Source organism: Gobius niger (assembly GCF_951799975.1).
Source record: "Gobius niger genome assembly, chromosome: 18".
NCBI lineage: Eukaryota > Metazoa > Chordata > Actinopteri > Gobiiformes > Gobiidae > Gobius > Gobius niger.
The window spans coordinates 2,751,124-2,765,753 of record NC_136869.1 but is presented as its reverse complement, the minus strand read 5'-3'; the positions used below and the strand labels follow the sequence as shown (position 1 = coordinate 2,765,753).

The 14,630-nt window shown below is 41.0% G+C and overlaps 1 protein-coding gene across 1 annotated transcript in view; it reads right to left on the bottom strand.

Annotated features, from left to right (window-relative positions):
* LOC306977781 (hemicentin-1-like) overlaps positions 1 to 14,630 on the bottom strand; it is a gene marked incomplete at its 3' end in the record, with an annotated part of 211,392 nt that overhangs the window by 152,242 nt on the left and 44,520 nt on the right. The window lies entirely within an intron of this gene.

Below are 14,630 nucleotides of genomic sequence, written 5' to 3'. Positions count from 1 at the left end.
CTTCACAACATTCATTGAAAACAGGCAGCATATTATGCACAAATAACGTCAATAAAGCCGGCAACTACTCGAAGCAGCCTTTACGATGATCACACAATGAGCCTGGCTTTACACATTTGTGGTTTATTACAGACTTTTCATCAACAATGAGCTGTAGTCGATTATAACAAGCTAACGGGTAACCTCGAAAAACCATTGTCCACTTGCACAGATAATGTCCGTCTTTGAATCGTATGGGCTCCTGCAGATCCTGGTGTCGTCCATGGGGGTATAGTTAGAGATCCATAGGGCATGGCAGATGCAAAGAGATAGCCTCCAAACAGCAGTTATTTTTCAGGCAAGAGCCCCTTCCAAGCGTCCGGTGTGGAAGGTTTGTTTCCAAATAATATCCTGTGTGGCCATTGTTCACAAAGTGATAAACAGTAACTCCTTTCCAACAATAAAAATTAAAATGCACCGATCGTAGTTTCAATACTGTGGAGAAAACGAGCGCAGTGTTGTTGTGATGCCACAGACAGCGTGTGGAGGGGGCGTGTCGGAAAGGGTCAGAGGTTCTTAAAGAGACAGAGGCCTATTTCAAGTCATTTGCTACCGCCATTTTGAAAGAGCAATTTTATACAAGGCAGTTATTCTAATTTACTGCATTGACAGACCAACAGAAGGTTTCGTCATCATTGTAGTGTCCTATAGACTGGTGCTATGTGGCTGAAAAAAGCATAATACCCCCTCTTTAAATGATGTAATACAGTCATCATTTTGAACTGAATGTTACAAAAAAAGTAATTTAACAAAGAACTGCAGAGTCTATTTAAGCTACAAATGTGTGTCTGTCCCATAGAACAGTAACACATTTGGACATTTAGGAGGAAACAGCAAAACACAAAACAAAAAAGAGGAGCTACAGGAATAGCTGTAGCTACAGAAACGATGAAAACATATTTTCAAAGTTATTACTGACGTATTGAATATTTAATCAATAAACTGTTTTGAAGATAAATATTAGGTTACTGAACAGTTCCATAGTAGGCTATTATTACTATAGGTTGTCAAACTCTCTGAGCAAACAATGAGTTAATAAAGTGTTTACTACATTATCCTCATTACACACCCATGAACACCGCTTTCCCTCAAAATGTGCCTGACAAGCGCCCTCTGGAAATGTGTGCCTTGAAGGTTGCATCATTAGGCATGTGCGCGCACACACACAGGCACACGCACGCACGCGCCTCTGAATTGCTTTACTGTATCAAAATGTCGCCTCGCTCGCCCGTAGGCCTACAGCTCGTACCGGCGCAACAAGAGACGTGGGTAATGGATAAAAGTGTCAGAAAGCAGCGAGGGAAAGTTCGTGCGCAGACTTAAACGGCGAAACCAGCCAAATAAAGCGCATAAACATGACGTTCTATACAAAACATGACATAAAAGTTGAAAATGAATCACCTGTGGATCGCTGCTGCAGCGGTGGTGTAGTTTGGTGCCACTGACGACGATGACGCTTGGATAGAGGCGCACAACAGCAAGAACTCCTTTTACGCACAATTCTCGCACTTCTCGTGGCTATCTGGGTCATTCAAATAAAAACACTCAGTACGCTAGTTTGAGAGACAGTTTTCTGCGCAATGACACCAAATGTAGGGGCAGCAAAAGTGTCCGCTCCAAGGCACTGCCCCCGGAAATACGGTGAGTCCAAAGGGGGAGGCGTCTTCCTCAAAAGTTCGGAAGTTTTTATTTATTTATTTATTTATTTTTTGGCAATGGAGGTTGAATTCACTGATCAGTGCGGCCTACACTGCGTTCTTTCTAAAATAACTTAAACCTACAAAAGGACGTGACCGAGAATGACCCCACCAACGCGTTACCCGAGGTGACTTAACCTCTTAACTCCCACCTGAACGGATCCCATTTTCTCCAGTTTGGCTTTACCCTAATCAAAAAGATTATTTGGGGAAAAAGCACCAAAACAGCCACAAAAAATGATGAGAAAACAAGGATATAAACGCAACAAAAAAGTGACAAAAACTCAACAAAAAAGTGACAAAAACTCAACAAAAAAATGAAAAAAATTCAACAAAAAAATGACAAAAACAACAAAAAATGACAAAAACTCAACAAAAAAGTGACAAAAACTCAACAAAAAAATGAAAAAATTCAACAAAAAAATGAAAAAAACTCTACAAAAAAATGACAAAAACTCAACAAAAAAAAGACAAAAACTCAACAAAAAAAAGACAAAAATTCAACAAAAATGTGACAAAAACTCAACAAAAAAATGACAAAAATTCAACAAAAAAATGACAAAAACTCAACAAAAAAAGACAAAAATTCAACAAAAAAATGACAAAAACTCTACAAAAAAATGACAAAAACTCAACAAAAAAAAAGACAAAAACTCAACAAAAAAATGACAAAAACTCAACAAAAAAAGACAAAAATTCAACAAAAAAATGACAAAAATTCTACAAAAAAATGACAAAAACTCAACAAAAAAAAGACAAAAACTCAACAAAAAAAAGACAAAAACTCAACAAAAAAAAGACAAAAATTCAACAAAAATGTGACAAAAACTCAACAAAAAAAAGACAAAAATTCAACAAAAAAATGACAAAAACTCAACAAAAAAAAGACAAAAATTCAACAAAAATGTGACAAAAACTCAGCAAAAAAAAGACAAAAATTCAACAAAAATGTGACAAAAAATGACAAAAATTCAACAAAAAAATGACAAAAACTCAACAAAAAAAGACAAAAATTCAACAAAAATGTGACAAAAAAATGACAAAAATTCAGCAAAAAAATGACTAAAACTCAACAAAAAAAAGACAAAAACTCAACAAAAAAAAGACAAAAATTCAACAAAAATGTGACAAAAACTCAGCAAAAAAAAGACAAAAACTCAACCAAAAAGTGAAAAAAAAAAAGGAAACAAAAATGTGACAAAAACTCAGCAAAAATGTGACCAAAATTAAAAAAAGATAAAACATAACAAAGGTGACACAACACAGCAACAACGCGAGGAAAAAGATCAGTTTTGTGGGTCTTAGCTTTCAAATGAGGTGTTACACAGACCTATATAATGGCCAGAGAGGACAGAATGCATTTGGTTGAGGCGGGTGGTAAGAGGTTAAAGAGTTTAATGTTCGTGTACCTCTGGTGGTACAAGGCTGGTATACAGGGGGGTTCACACATAAGGCCCACCTCTGGTTCACACATAAGTTCACACTTATGTGTGAACTTCTTCTTTCGTTCATACTTTCCATCAACTGGTTTATTGAAATGTGTAGCCAATAGAAAGTCAGGCAAAAGATTTGACCTACATTACACATGACAAGTGTGTGAGTTTAGCAATTTATACTGAAATGTTCAACCTCTTAACCCCCACCTAAACCATGAAGGACATTTCTCCATTATCCCCCCAAATCTAAACGAGTTTCCAGCCAGTGTAATACCTGATTTGAAAGCTGAGACCTACAAAACTGATCCAAACATAATGAGTGGCTTTTTTGTTGCTTTTTTAATTGTGTTTTTGTTGCTTTTATGTCGTGTCTTTGTCATATTTTGACATGTTTTCATCGCTTTCTTTTGTCACATTGTTGCGTTTTTGTTCACAGCCTATAGACCAGTGTAATGCCTGATTTGAAAGCTAAGACCATGTAGTTTCTGAAAATATGTGGGAGATCTGTGTGAGTACAACACAAGTTACAGGTGGTGGATGGTAAGGAACTAAAATAAAATATACACAATAAACTCAATAATTTCTATTTTTTCTTCTTCTTTTTTTAAAATAAAATTCCAAATCCAATCCCAAGTATCATAAAATCACAATAAGGTCATTTCAATATCATACAGACCGAGCCTTCATTGTTTGAAACTCTAGGATTCTGCAAAAGCACAGTCTAAACAAATAATATCATGACTCTCAAGGTCAACGTACATCAAATTACCGTTTAATCCAAGAGAATGTGTGTCATTTAGCAGTACAAAAATATTTAGAACGTAGTCGTGTTTTCCTTTACAGTTCAGTGCTGTACTTTTCCACAGTTCATATTGGGTTATGTCACATTGTCTTCAGAGATTAAGGTTAAGATCTGGACTCTGTGATCCATGTGTAAAAGTGGAACCAGGGAAGAAGAAACCCATCCATGGAATAACCTGTTCATTCAATTTGTTCAGATGCAGATCTTCCGCTCGGCGCAAGAACAGTGTTGGTCCAAACCCAACCGTCATCTTGCATGTGTGTTGTGCCCTATGACTGCTTAGTGTGTAACGGCGTCGATTATAAAAAAGAGGCTTTCCCTTCTCACCGTCATCATCTTTTCCTCCTTAACATTTCAGTAAGTAAGTGCTTTAAAGGGGGGGTATTATGCAAAATCGACTTTATCAAGCTTTACATCATGTTATTATGTCATTCCCTCATTAAAAACATGCCTGAAGTGTTGCCTTGGCACATTCACGTATTTTTGAGTAATCTGTACAAACTCTGATGGCGGCCATTTTAGGGATCGGTTTGCCTGAGTCCTCCTAGGAACGCCCCCACCTCCTGGAGACGCCTCCGAGCTTTCGTCACCAGCCGAGTAATAAACCACTGCTCCTCAGCAGAACCCCCTCCCCACTGATGCCACTGACAGCGTGTGGAGGGGGCGTGTCCGAAAGGCTCAGAGGTTCTTAAAGAGACAGAGGCCTATTTCAAGACATTCACTACAGCCATTTTGAGAGAGCAATTTTATACAAGGCATTTACAGACCAACAGATGGTTTGGTCATCATTGTAGTGTGATATAGACTGGTGCTATGGGACTGAAAAAAGCACAAAATAGCTCTTTAAGTGCTAACCTTAACAAAATTTAATTTAGGCGTTGGTTAGTCCTGACACAGTGCTTTTGGAGGTAAGAGAAACCGGAGTGCCTTCAGTGCTCCTCTGAAACAACGCACCGTCTCCCTGTCCCTGTGTCAGAGCGTGGTGTCCTGCACTGGTCAGCTCCTCCTCCTTCCTCTTCCTCCTGAGCAGCTCCCTCCGGTCCACAACAGTCTTTCACCATCTCCTCATTTGTCCCTTTTTTGTATCCTGTATAGAGTGAGGCCGATGGGCATCAAGATATTTGTGTCCGACCAAGCCCGACACCATTAAAATCACAATATTTTTATAAGGCCTGTGCCCTCCCACACCCAATAAAAACTATTCTGATTCTGATCTGTCGTGCACATGTGGCTGTCTATGCAGAGCGTCACATTGTGCTCTCTGCTCCGGTTTCTGTTCCTCGTGTCCCCACATCACTGATAGTGACCGGTGCAGATCAGAATAGTGTTGATCATTGATCAATAGTGTGGAAACTTATTTTTAGCCCAAATTCTTAGCCCAGCTGTAGTGGGACAAGGCCTCGTGGAAGGGCACACGGGTGGGACTATGTCTCCGAGCTGGCCTGGTGTCGCCTCGGGGTCAGAACAGCTGGAGGAGGTGTGTGTGGATCGGGAAGTTTGGGCATCTCTGCTGAGACTGCTGCCCCCGCGACCCGGCCCCGGATAAAGCGGAAGAAAATGGATGTATGGATACATTAATAAAACAGCGACGCAAATACTGGTCAATGCCATTCAGTCACAGCGGCCTCAACTTATATATCGCGCTTTTCTACCTTTACCAGGCCCAAAGCCCTTTACAGTAAAGAACCAGTCACCCATTCAGTCTCTCATTCATTCACCAATGTACGCAGACACTGGAGGGTGAAGTGTCTTGCCCAAGGACACAACGACAGTGTGCATTTTTTGCGGGAGATGGGCTTTGAACCCACAACCTTCCGATCGCTCCAGGCAGCAGCATTCGAAGAGGAGGGAGGTGTGAGGACGCAATTCTCCCCCGCCACTACTGCTTAGTGTCCCCTTTTATCGCGCTGATGAGTCTGAGTCCGACCCGAGCCCGAACATCATTTCTAAATATGTGTCCGAGTCCGACCCGAGCCCGTCAAGTTCCGACTGGTCCCGTCGGGTTTCCACACTCTATCCCTGCAGCTCCTCACAGCTTGTTGAAAACATCTCATCATCATCTTGGTCCCTGAGTGATTTTTGTACGTTCAGTTGTTTGAACTGCTGTCCACACCGCTCTGTCCATATCCAGAAGACTCTTCGCACCCAACTGACCCACGAGGAGTGTCTGTGCTCTGGCTCTCGTAAAAAGATTCCTCATCAGTGCGGTCAGTATTTAGTTTGAAGTCCTCTGACTGCAGGGGAAACTCTTCAACTACAACAGATCTTCTTTGATCCCTGAAAAACAAGATCAAGTAAATCAGTTTAACCTCTTAACTCCCAACTGAACCGAGAGGATCTTTTTCCTCACGTCATCAGATTTTTTTTTTCCATCATTTTTTTGTTGGGTATTCAACTCATTTTTGTCATTTTTTGTCACATTTTTGTCACATTTTTGTCCGTTTTTTTTGTCATTTTCTGTCACATTTTTGTCATTTTTTCGTCTTTTTTAATCACATTTTTTGACATTTTTTTGTCACATTTTTGTCATTTTTTCCTAATTTTTTTGTCAATTTCTTGTGACAATTTTGTGACATTTTTGCAACTCCTTCATCAATTTTTCATCACTTTTTTGTCACATTTCCATCATTGTTTTCGTCTTAGTTTTGTTGCTATTTTCCCATCTTTTTTCCAGAAGCTTTTGGATTGGGGTAAAGCCAAACTAGAGAAAATGTGCTCGGTTCAGGTGGGAGTAAAGGGGTTAATCCAGAGAAAATGTGTTTCAAAGTAAATACGTACATAGAGTTTAGTTCAGGAGCAGCTTCTTCTTCTCTGCCTTTTTGTTCAATATTAGACCGTTTTCTTCTGGTAGAAACACACTGAAACAAGAGCTTTAAATTAGACTCCTGTACAATGTAAAGGACAGCTTCAGTTGTGTCGAAATGGACACAACCACGAGTGAGCATTTTATTATTAAACATTGTTTTTGCTCCAATATTTTACGGCAGAATTTGCGATGTCAACTGTCAAAACAAACGTTTTCACAATTTGTTAATAATTCCTCAAAAGAGTGATGTGATATTTGTACCTTCAGACGTCGTCGACACAGAAAGATGATAATGAAAATCAACACGATCACCCCCAGCAGAACTCCACCCAGGACACCACCCAGGATTGTCCATAGTTCTGTGCCAGAAAAAAACATTATAGTCAGAGCCAGAGCGTCCGCCGACCCTTTGATTTGCAACAGGATCAAGGGGAAACGAAGTGTCTGTGGCCACGTCGTTCCCCAACCCGCGCTCACAGAGAAAGGCGGCTTTAGATTGTTACATTTAAGGCTTGTAATGTCCTGTGTATAAATCATCTTGACATTAAATGGTAAATGGTCTCAACTTATATAGCGCTTTTCCACCTACTTTAGGCACACAAAGCACTTTCAAGCAAGGATCAACTCACCCATTCATACTCTCATTCATACACCAATGTACGCAGACACTGGGGGCAATGTGGGTGAAGTGTCTTGCCCAAGGACACAACGACAGCGTGCACCTTCTGGAGGTGGGATTCGAACCCCCGACCTTCCGATCATGAGACGACCCGCTCTACCATCTGCGCCACTGTCTCATTAATGAGAACTTAAACCAGCGCATTTGGATCTGCAGCCACCGGCGGTTTGACAGTGCAGAGGCGGGGCCTGGAAGCAAAGCCCAGCTCAAAACTCATAAAGAACTATATATATAAAAAAAAAAAAAATAATGGTTACCCATGATGTGTATCATGTGCTTGAATTCATTTTAATTCTCAATAAAATAGATATTTCATCATATGTGCTATTTATGGGAACACAGCTCTAAAAAAAACAATTGGAAACCACTGTATTAGACAATTATTTCTGAGCTAAATCCAGCATATTGTTGTTGGAGGCTAGCCAGGTTTGGGCAGGGTTTGTGGATATTTCACATGAAAGAAAGTCTTTTGGTTTATGAAGTTTCAGATAATTCTTGAACATTGTGGGTGCGAACAGCATTGGTCCAAACGAGACTGTCATCTTGCATGTTGCACCATGTGACAGTGACCAGTTACTATAGGTCGACTGAGGCGTGGATTATTACAAGCAGCACAGACAGCACTGCTCTCCTTGTTCAGTCTCATCTTTTGCTCGTTTCCATCCTCATGTTCTTCCTGCAGCATCTCAGCTCCATCCTTTTTAAGCTCTCACGGGACAAACTACAAACTTCATTTAACCCTCTGTGAGTTAAATGATGTCTGTGTTGCAAGAGAAAGATTATAGGATTCACGGGACTGGCCTTACCTGGCTTTCTATCCGTCACTTCTGTGGCCGTGATGAACGTCTCATATTCAGTGATGACCTCACAGGAGAACAGTCCCAGCTGATCCAGGGTCAGATTCTTCAAAACCAGACCGTTAAACTCCGTCAGTCCAGCCACAAACCGAAACCAGAAATCGCTGTAGAATACTTCAGCTCCGGTCTTGTTGTAGATGATCTTTTCATGGTTGAACTTCCAGACCAGACTCTTTACTGGAGCTGTGGTTTCAGCGCAAGGAACTGTCAAAGAGTCTGAAAGACGGATGTCATCTGAAACGAAGAAGAATGGAATAATTTAGTCTAAAAGCAAAAGTGTCATGACTGTGTCGTGACTAATGTTCACAAACCGACCAACCATGAGGTCCAGAGGCATCAGCCAGTCACTCAGCGCTGCATTAGATTTGATTATAATGAAACACAACTTTATGATGTTCAATCATTGCAATCAAAGACCTGTTGTACATGTCCTTACTTAAGTAGAAGGGATGAAACTAGAGGTCAAGGGGTAAAAAATACAAACAAAAATACACTTTCTATTACTGATTTTTAGATGGAGTATTTTCAGCTGCTCACTGCCCCCAGTAACAATTACATCACACTTAAAGCTGCCCTATGTCTTTTTGCTGTTGGAAATCACATTGCACCCGGCCCTTATGGCTCCTCCTGCAGGTGGTGGGTCCACAGAAGGACGGCCTCACGGTTCTCAGGCCTGTTCGTCTCTCATAAGCCAATCTTTGTCTGACCCGTCAACAAGGACCTGTTTGCCTTGGGAGACCCTACCAGGGGCACGAAGCCCCCGACAACAGAGCTCCTGGATCATTCTGGTGCTCAAACCCTCCACCACGTTGTAACATATATAAAGGGACAACAAGTGGAGTGTGTGGAGTCCTACAAGTATCTTGGAACAATTATAGATTGCAAACTGAATTTTAATGAAAACTGTGCTGCTGTTTGTAAAAAGGGTCACCAACGACTGTATTGTCTTTGAAAATTGTCCTTCTTTCATGTAGATCAAACTGTGATGACACTTTTCTGTCGGGCGTTCATCAAAGCGACCCGAGCTTTTTGCCTGGTCGCCTGGTACGGGAGCTCTTCTGTTGGAAAGAAAAACGCCTTGAATCAGCTGGTCAAGTGGTCAAGTAAAGTCCTCGGCCTCAGACCAGGTTGGACTTTCTGCAGGATAGACAGTTAGAGAGGACGGCACGAAGCATCGTCAAAGACACTGAGCATCCTTTGCACTCAGAGTTTCGATGCTTCCGTCTGGGCGTCGGTTTTTGATGCCAATAAGCCACACAAACCGTTTTAAGAAAAGCTTTGTTCCCGCTGCCATTTCCTTTATGAACAAGTCGGGATCAAATTGCCCCTGACACGTTTTTTTTAATCTTTGTTACTGTCAAGTGGCTTAAACTTCAGTTGTTTCTGTACCAAAGGCACATCCTGTTAGTATCTGGAGCACTTACAAGTTTTATATTTAAATATGTGTGATGTTTTATCTTTGTATAATGTGTTTTAATGTGTCGACTAGTTCTCAGAATTGCAAGACGAATTTACCCACGGGTACAAAAAAAATTAACCTAGACCTAAACGTTAGGGTGGCGGCTCCAGGATGGGACTCTATAGTCATATGACATTATTACATGACATTAACACTCACCTTTCCTCCTGTAGGTGGCTCTCTTCCTGCTGTGCTCAGTGCTGACAAAACAGTGGGACTTCAGTGGCGCGCTCAGAGTCAGAGGCACAGAGCTGACCACAGAGAACAGTCCAGTCTCTGATGGAGTTATGGAGGTCTGAGGGGCAGGGGCAGGTCCAGTGCTGAACGTCCAGGCCACAGCAGGTTCAGGGTAGATCCCCTCAGATCTACACACCAGCTGCTCTCCTCTCAGCTCCAGACTCACATCAACGACTGGAGCTGCAACAGACAGAAATATGTATTGTATTTCAATGAAACTCATGGATGGTATTGTTTCTCAGGTTCTTTGAATCACTGACATTAATCTCAGAGACCTGATGATTAGTTTTCAGGTTAAGCCCAGTTAAGGGAAAAACTACTGAAAAAGGACGTTCCACATTATTAAGCGGATCATCATTTTCAAGCAATAAGGGAAAGAAAAAGGATCTCTCTGCTGATGAAAAGCGTGAAATAGTTGAATGCCTTGGTCTAGGTATGAAAACCTTAGATATTTCATGAAAGATGAAGCGTAATCATCGAACTGATAAGAGATTTGTGGCTGATTCAGACGGGTTTGAGCAGATAAAGGCACAATGAGGACGGTTTCTGCCAGACAAACACATCCGATTAAGAGAACAGCAGCAACAAAACTGCTGGTGCCTCTGGAGTCGCCAGAACATCAAGGTGTCGGACCCTCCAGAGGCTGCAGTTGTGCATAAACCTTCTATCCGGCCTCCCCTAAACGTTTCATTGAAGCTGATGAACAGAAACGGCTGCAGTGGCTCAGAAATACATGAAGACTCATACAGTCTCAAACAGTCTTGTTCACTGATGAGGCCGTGTAACCCTGGATGGTCAGATGGATGGAGTAGTGGATGGTTGGTGAATGGCCACAATGTCCCAACAAGGCTGTGACGTCAGTAAGGAGGGGGCGGAGTCATGTTTTGAGTCAGAATCATAGGAAGAGAGCTGGTCGGCCCCTTTAGGATCCCTGAAAGTGTGAAAATGACCTCTTTCTGACTGACCACTTTCTTCTATGGTACAAAAAGAGGAGCTGTGTTTTCCCGAACAGGATCATCTTCATCATGACAACGCACCATGTCCTGCTGTAAAGAAAACCTCTGCATCACTGGCTGCTATGGGCATAAAAGGAGAGAAACTCATGATGTGGACCCCCTCCTCCCCTGACTTCAACCCTATTGAGAACCTTTGGAGCCTCAAGCAAAACATCTATGAGGGTGGGAGGCAGTTTTGATCCAAACAACAGCTCTTTTAGGCTATTCTGACATCCTGAAACAGAGCCGTGGGAAGATATTTTAGTTAGGGGGCGCTGAGGGACAAAATTTACCCCCAAAATACTTTTATTAACCTCAACTCCCGCCTAAAAACGAGAGCATTTTCACCAGTTCAGCTTTACCCAAATCCTGTAGGCCAGTGTAACGCCTCATTTGAAAGCTAAGACCTACAAAACTAAATTGATCTTTTTCCTCACATCATCAGATTTTTTTTCATCACTTTTTTTGTTGGGCAGTCATCTCATTTTTGTCAAATTTTCGTGACTTTTTGTCACTTTTTCGTCAAATTATTCATATTTTTTTGTCAAATTCTTATCACTTTTTCGTCCATTTCTTTCTCAATTTTTCGTCAAATTTTTGCCCATTTTTGTCATTTTTTGTACATTTTTTGTCACTTTTTCGTCAATGTTTTCTCACTTTTTTCACATTTTCATCATTGTTTTCGTCTCAGTTTTGTTGCTATTTTCACACCTTTTTTCCAGAAGCTTTTGGATTGGGGTAAAGCTGGAGAAAATGTGCTCGGTTCAGGTGGGAGTTAAGGGGTTAATATTGCCTGCAGTTCACAAACTATCCACCAGGGGGTGCTGCAGCGCCCTCAGCACCCTGGGTTCCCACGGCCTTGTCCTGAAAAGAAATCCAAGCAGAAACTCTACTTCTTCTTCTTCTTCTAAAAATGTAGAACATTTGACACAAAGCTTGATCATTACTGTTTTGGTTATTTTGTCTTCTTATAGAATCTATTTCCAGCAGGTGCTGAAGAGGCACAACAGTCTCCACATTTAAGACTAAATTAATTCATCCATTTCATTTACGCAGTTGAGTGTTCGGGCCTCTGTTGCAAAATTTGACAATGAATACAGTAATGTGAGATTCTTATCTGTTGGCATCTCATCAAGCCAGTCTGTCTGCAGGTCTGTGCCAGTCATTACTGAAGTACAAGGAACAAGCCTCACCTGTCACTCTCAGCCTGACGGGAGTCTTCCTCAGGCCGTCACTGGTGCTGGCCCAACACAGGTACAGTCCTTCATCCTGAAGTCTCACATCTTTGAGCAGCAGCGATGCGTTTCCTCGGATGATCTCCTGCACAAACAGAGAGGTCCGGCCCCTGTACTCCTCATGCCGGGTGCCGCGGTCCTCGCCGTCGCTGTACCGGCTGATATAAGCCACCCCAGGCCTTTCCCAGTTCACGACCACATTAGGTCCAGGCTGGAAGCTGCAGGGAAGGAGACAACTCGCCTTAAAGTCACAGGACATCACCTCTGCCTCATCTGAAATAAAACACATCAACAAGAAACAGTTCAGCCGCTCGTTGTAGACACAGATACAGGTAGTTTGTAAGAATCTTGCCATAATTATTCACTGACTCATTTGAGGGAGGCGGTCCTTTATTTACCCAGGAAAGTCCCGCTGAGATGAACACACAATAGTAACAGGTAGATAAAGATACTATGAACTTACAAGACATACCGGTAACACATGTTTTTAAGCTTTAGAGTTTCAGCTCTGTGTGTTATTTGGTAAATTCACTACATTTTCTTTATTTCCATCTTTTTAAAATTCTGTTTGCCTAAACTTAAGACATTAGTCACAGAAACAGAGGGTTTATTCTCACGTAGCTGTGCCTTTTAGTTTGGGACGTCAAAAATATATTTTTATCCATGTCCATGTAATTTTGTGTTCATTGGAAAGACTAAACCAGCTGTTAAACAGTGACCAAGCAGTGTTTTATTTCCCCCCATTAAGGGCATATACATCACAACAGGGTGCGCGTTGTTGATCCTTTTTGAGCATTTACTGGAGCATGAAGGGCTCAAGCTAAATTAGTGATTCAAACAATCTGAAAAAATAAAGTACATTTTAGTGCCTGCAGATAACTCGTTTCTTTATATATCTATATCTATATCCATATATATGCATATACACATCTAGATAAATCCCTCTTTTTGTCGTATTCGTTTTCTCACCTGTATTGGGCTAATGTTAAATCAAAATGGAGAGCAACATGCACACACACACGCACAACTAACTTCATAATAAAATTGACACTGAAAAGTTTGCAGTTACCGTCAAAAGCGCAGTGCAACAGCAAGGAAAATAAGATCCAGGTGGACAGAGCGTGCGCAGACATAGCAGAACATGAATCAGTCAGGAACGCTTTGCCTCATGCTTGATACTAAAATAAAATGCACTTTCTTTTTCTGATAGTATAAAGTGTACGGGGCAGAGTGAGGCTGAAAATCCGGTTGAGCAGCGCCCACACTTAACAGTACCTTTCACTTTCTGTCAATGATTGTGCAAATGATTTTCAGCTTTCGCTCTGATTAGCACCTCGGGCGGAGAACAGGTAAATAAATGGATGAGGAGCACGTGCGAAACTGAACATAAATACATTCATGTAATCTGATGCATTTGTCACAGGATGATACATTTGCACGCAGTTCATTTGATTTGATTTTTTTGTGTGTGCTTTTATTTTGAAGTCTTTGTTTTGAAGTGTTTTTACTGCGATGCATTGCTGTACTTTTTAACCTCTTACCACCCGCCAAAACCAAGTGCATTCTCTCCTCTTTGCCATTGTCGTCACTTTTTATTTCCCTTATGTGTTTTTGTCACTTTTTATGGCACTTTTGTAACATTTTTTGTTACTTTTTTGATGCATTTTTGTCACTTTTTTGCTGGATTTTTGTCTTTTTTTGCTGGATTTTTGTCTTTTTTTGCTGGATTTTTGTTACTTTTTTGATGCATTTTTGTCACTTTTTTGCTGGATTTTTGTCTTTTTTTGCTGGATTTTTGTCTTTTTTTATGGATTTTTGTCACTTTTTTCTGGATTTTTGTCTTTTTTTCTGGATTTTTGTCTTTTTTTGCTGGATGTTTGTAACTTTTTTGCTGGATTTTTGTCATTTTTGTCGCTTTTTTTGGTCACTTTTTAGCGCTTTTTTGTAGTCCTCATTATCTTCTCGTTACTTAACTTAATCTTTTTTCCTTCATAAAATTCACAAAAACTATTGACAATACTAATACTGACCACAAGCATAATCCCATGGAATTTAGGAACATTAAAAAAAAAAACATGAAAGCCTGTCATATGTGTTTGAAACATAAGTTAAAGGGGGGTATTCTGCTTTTTTCAGTCACATAGCACCAGTCTATATCACACTACAATGATGACCAACCTTCTGCTGGTCTGTAAATGCAGTAAATTAGAATAACAGCCTTGTATAAAATGTCTCTCTCAAAATGGCTGTAGTGAATGTCTTGAAATAGGCCTCTGTCTCTTTAAGAACCTCTGAGCCTTTCCGACACGCCCCCTCCACACGCTGTCTGTGGCATCAGTGGGGAGGGGGTTCTGCTGAGGAGCAGTGGTTGGTTACTCGGCTGGTGAC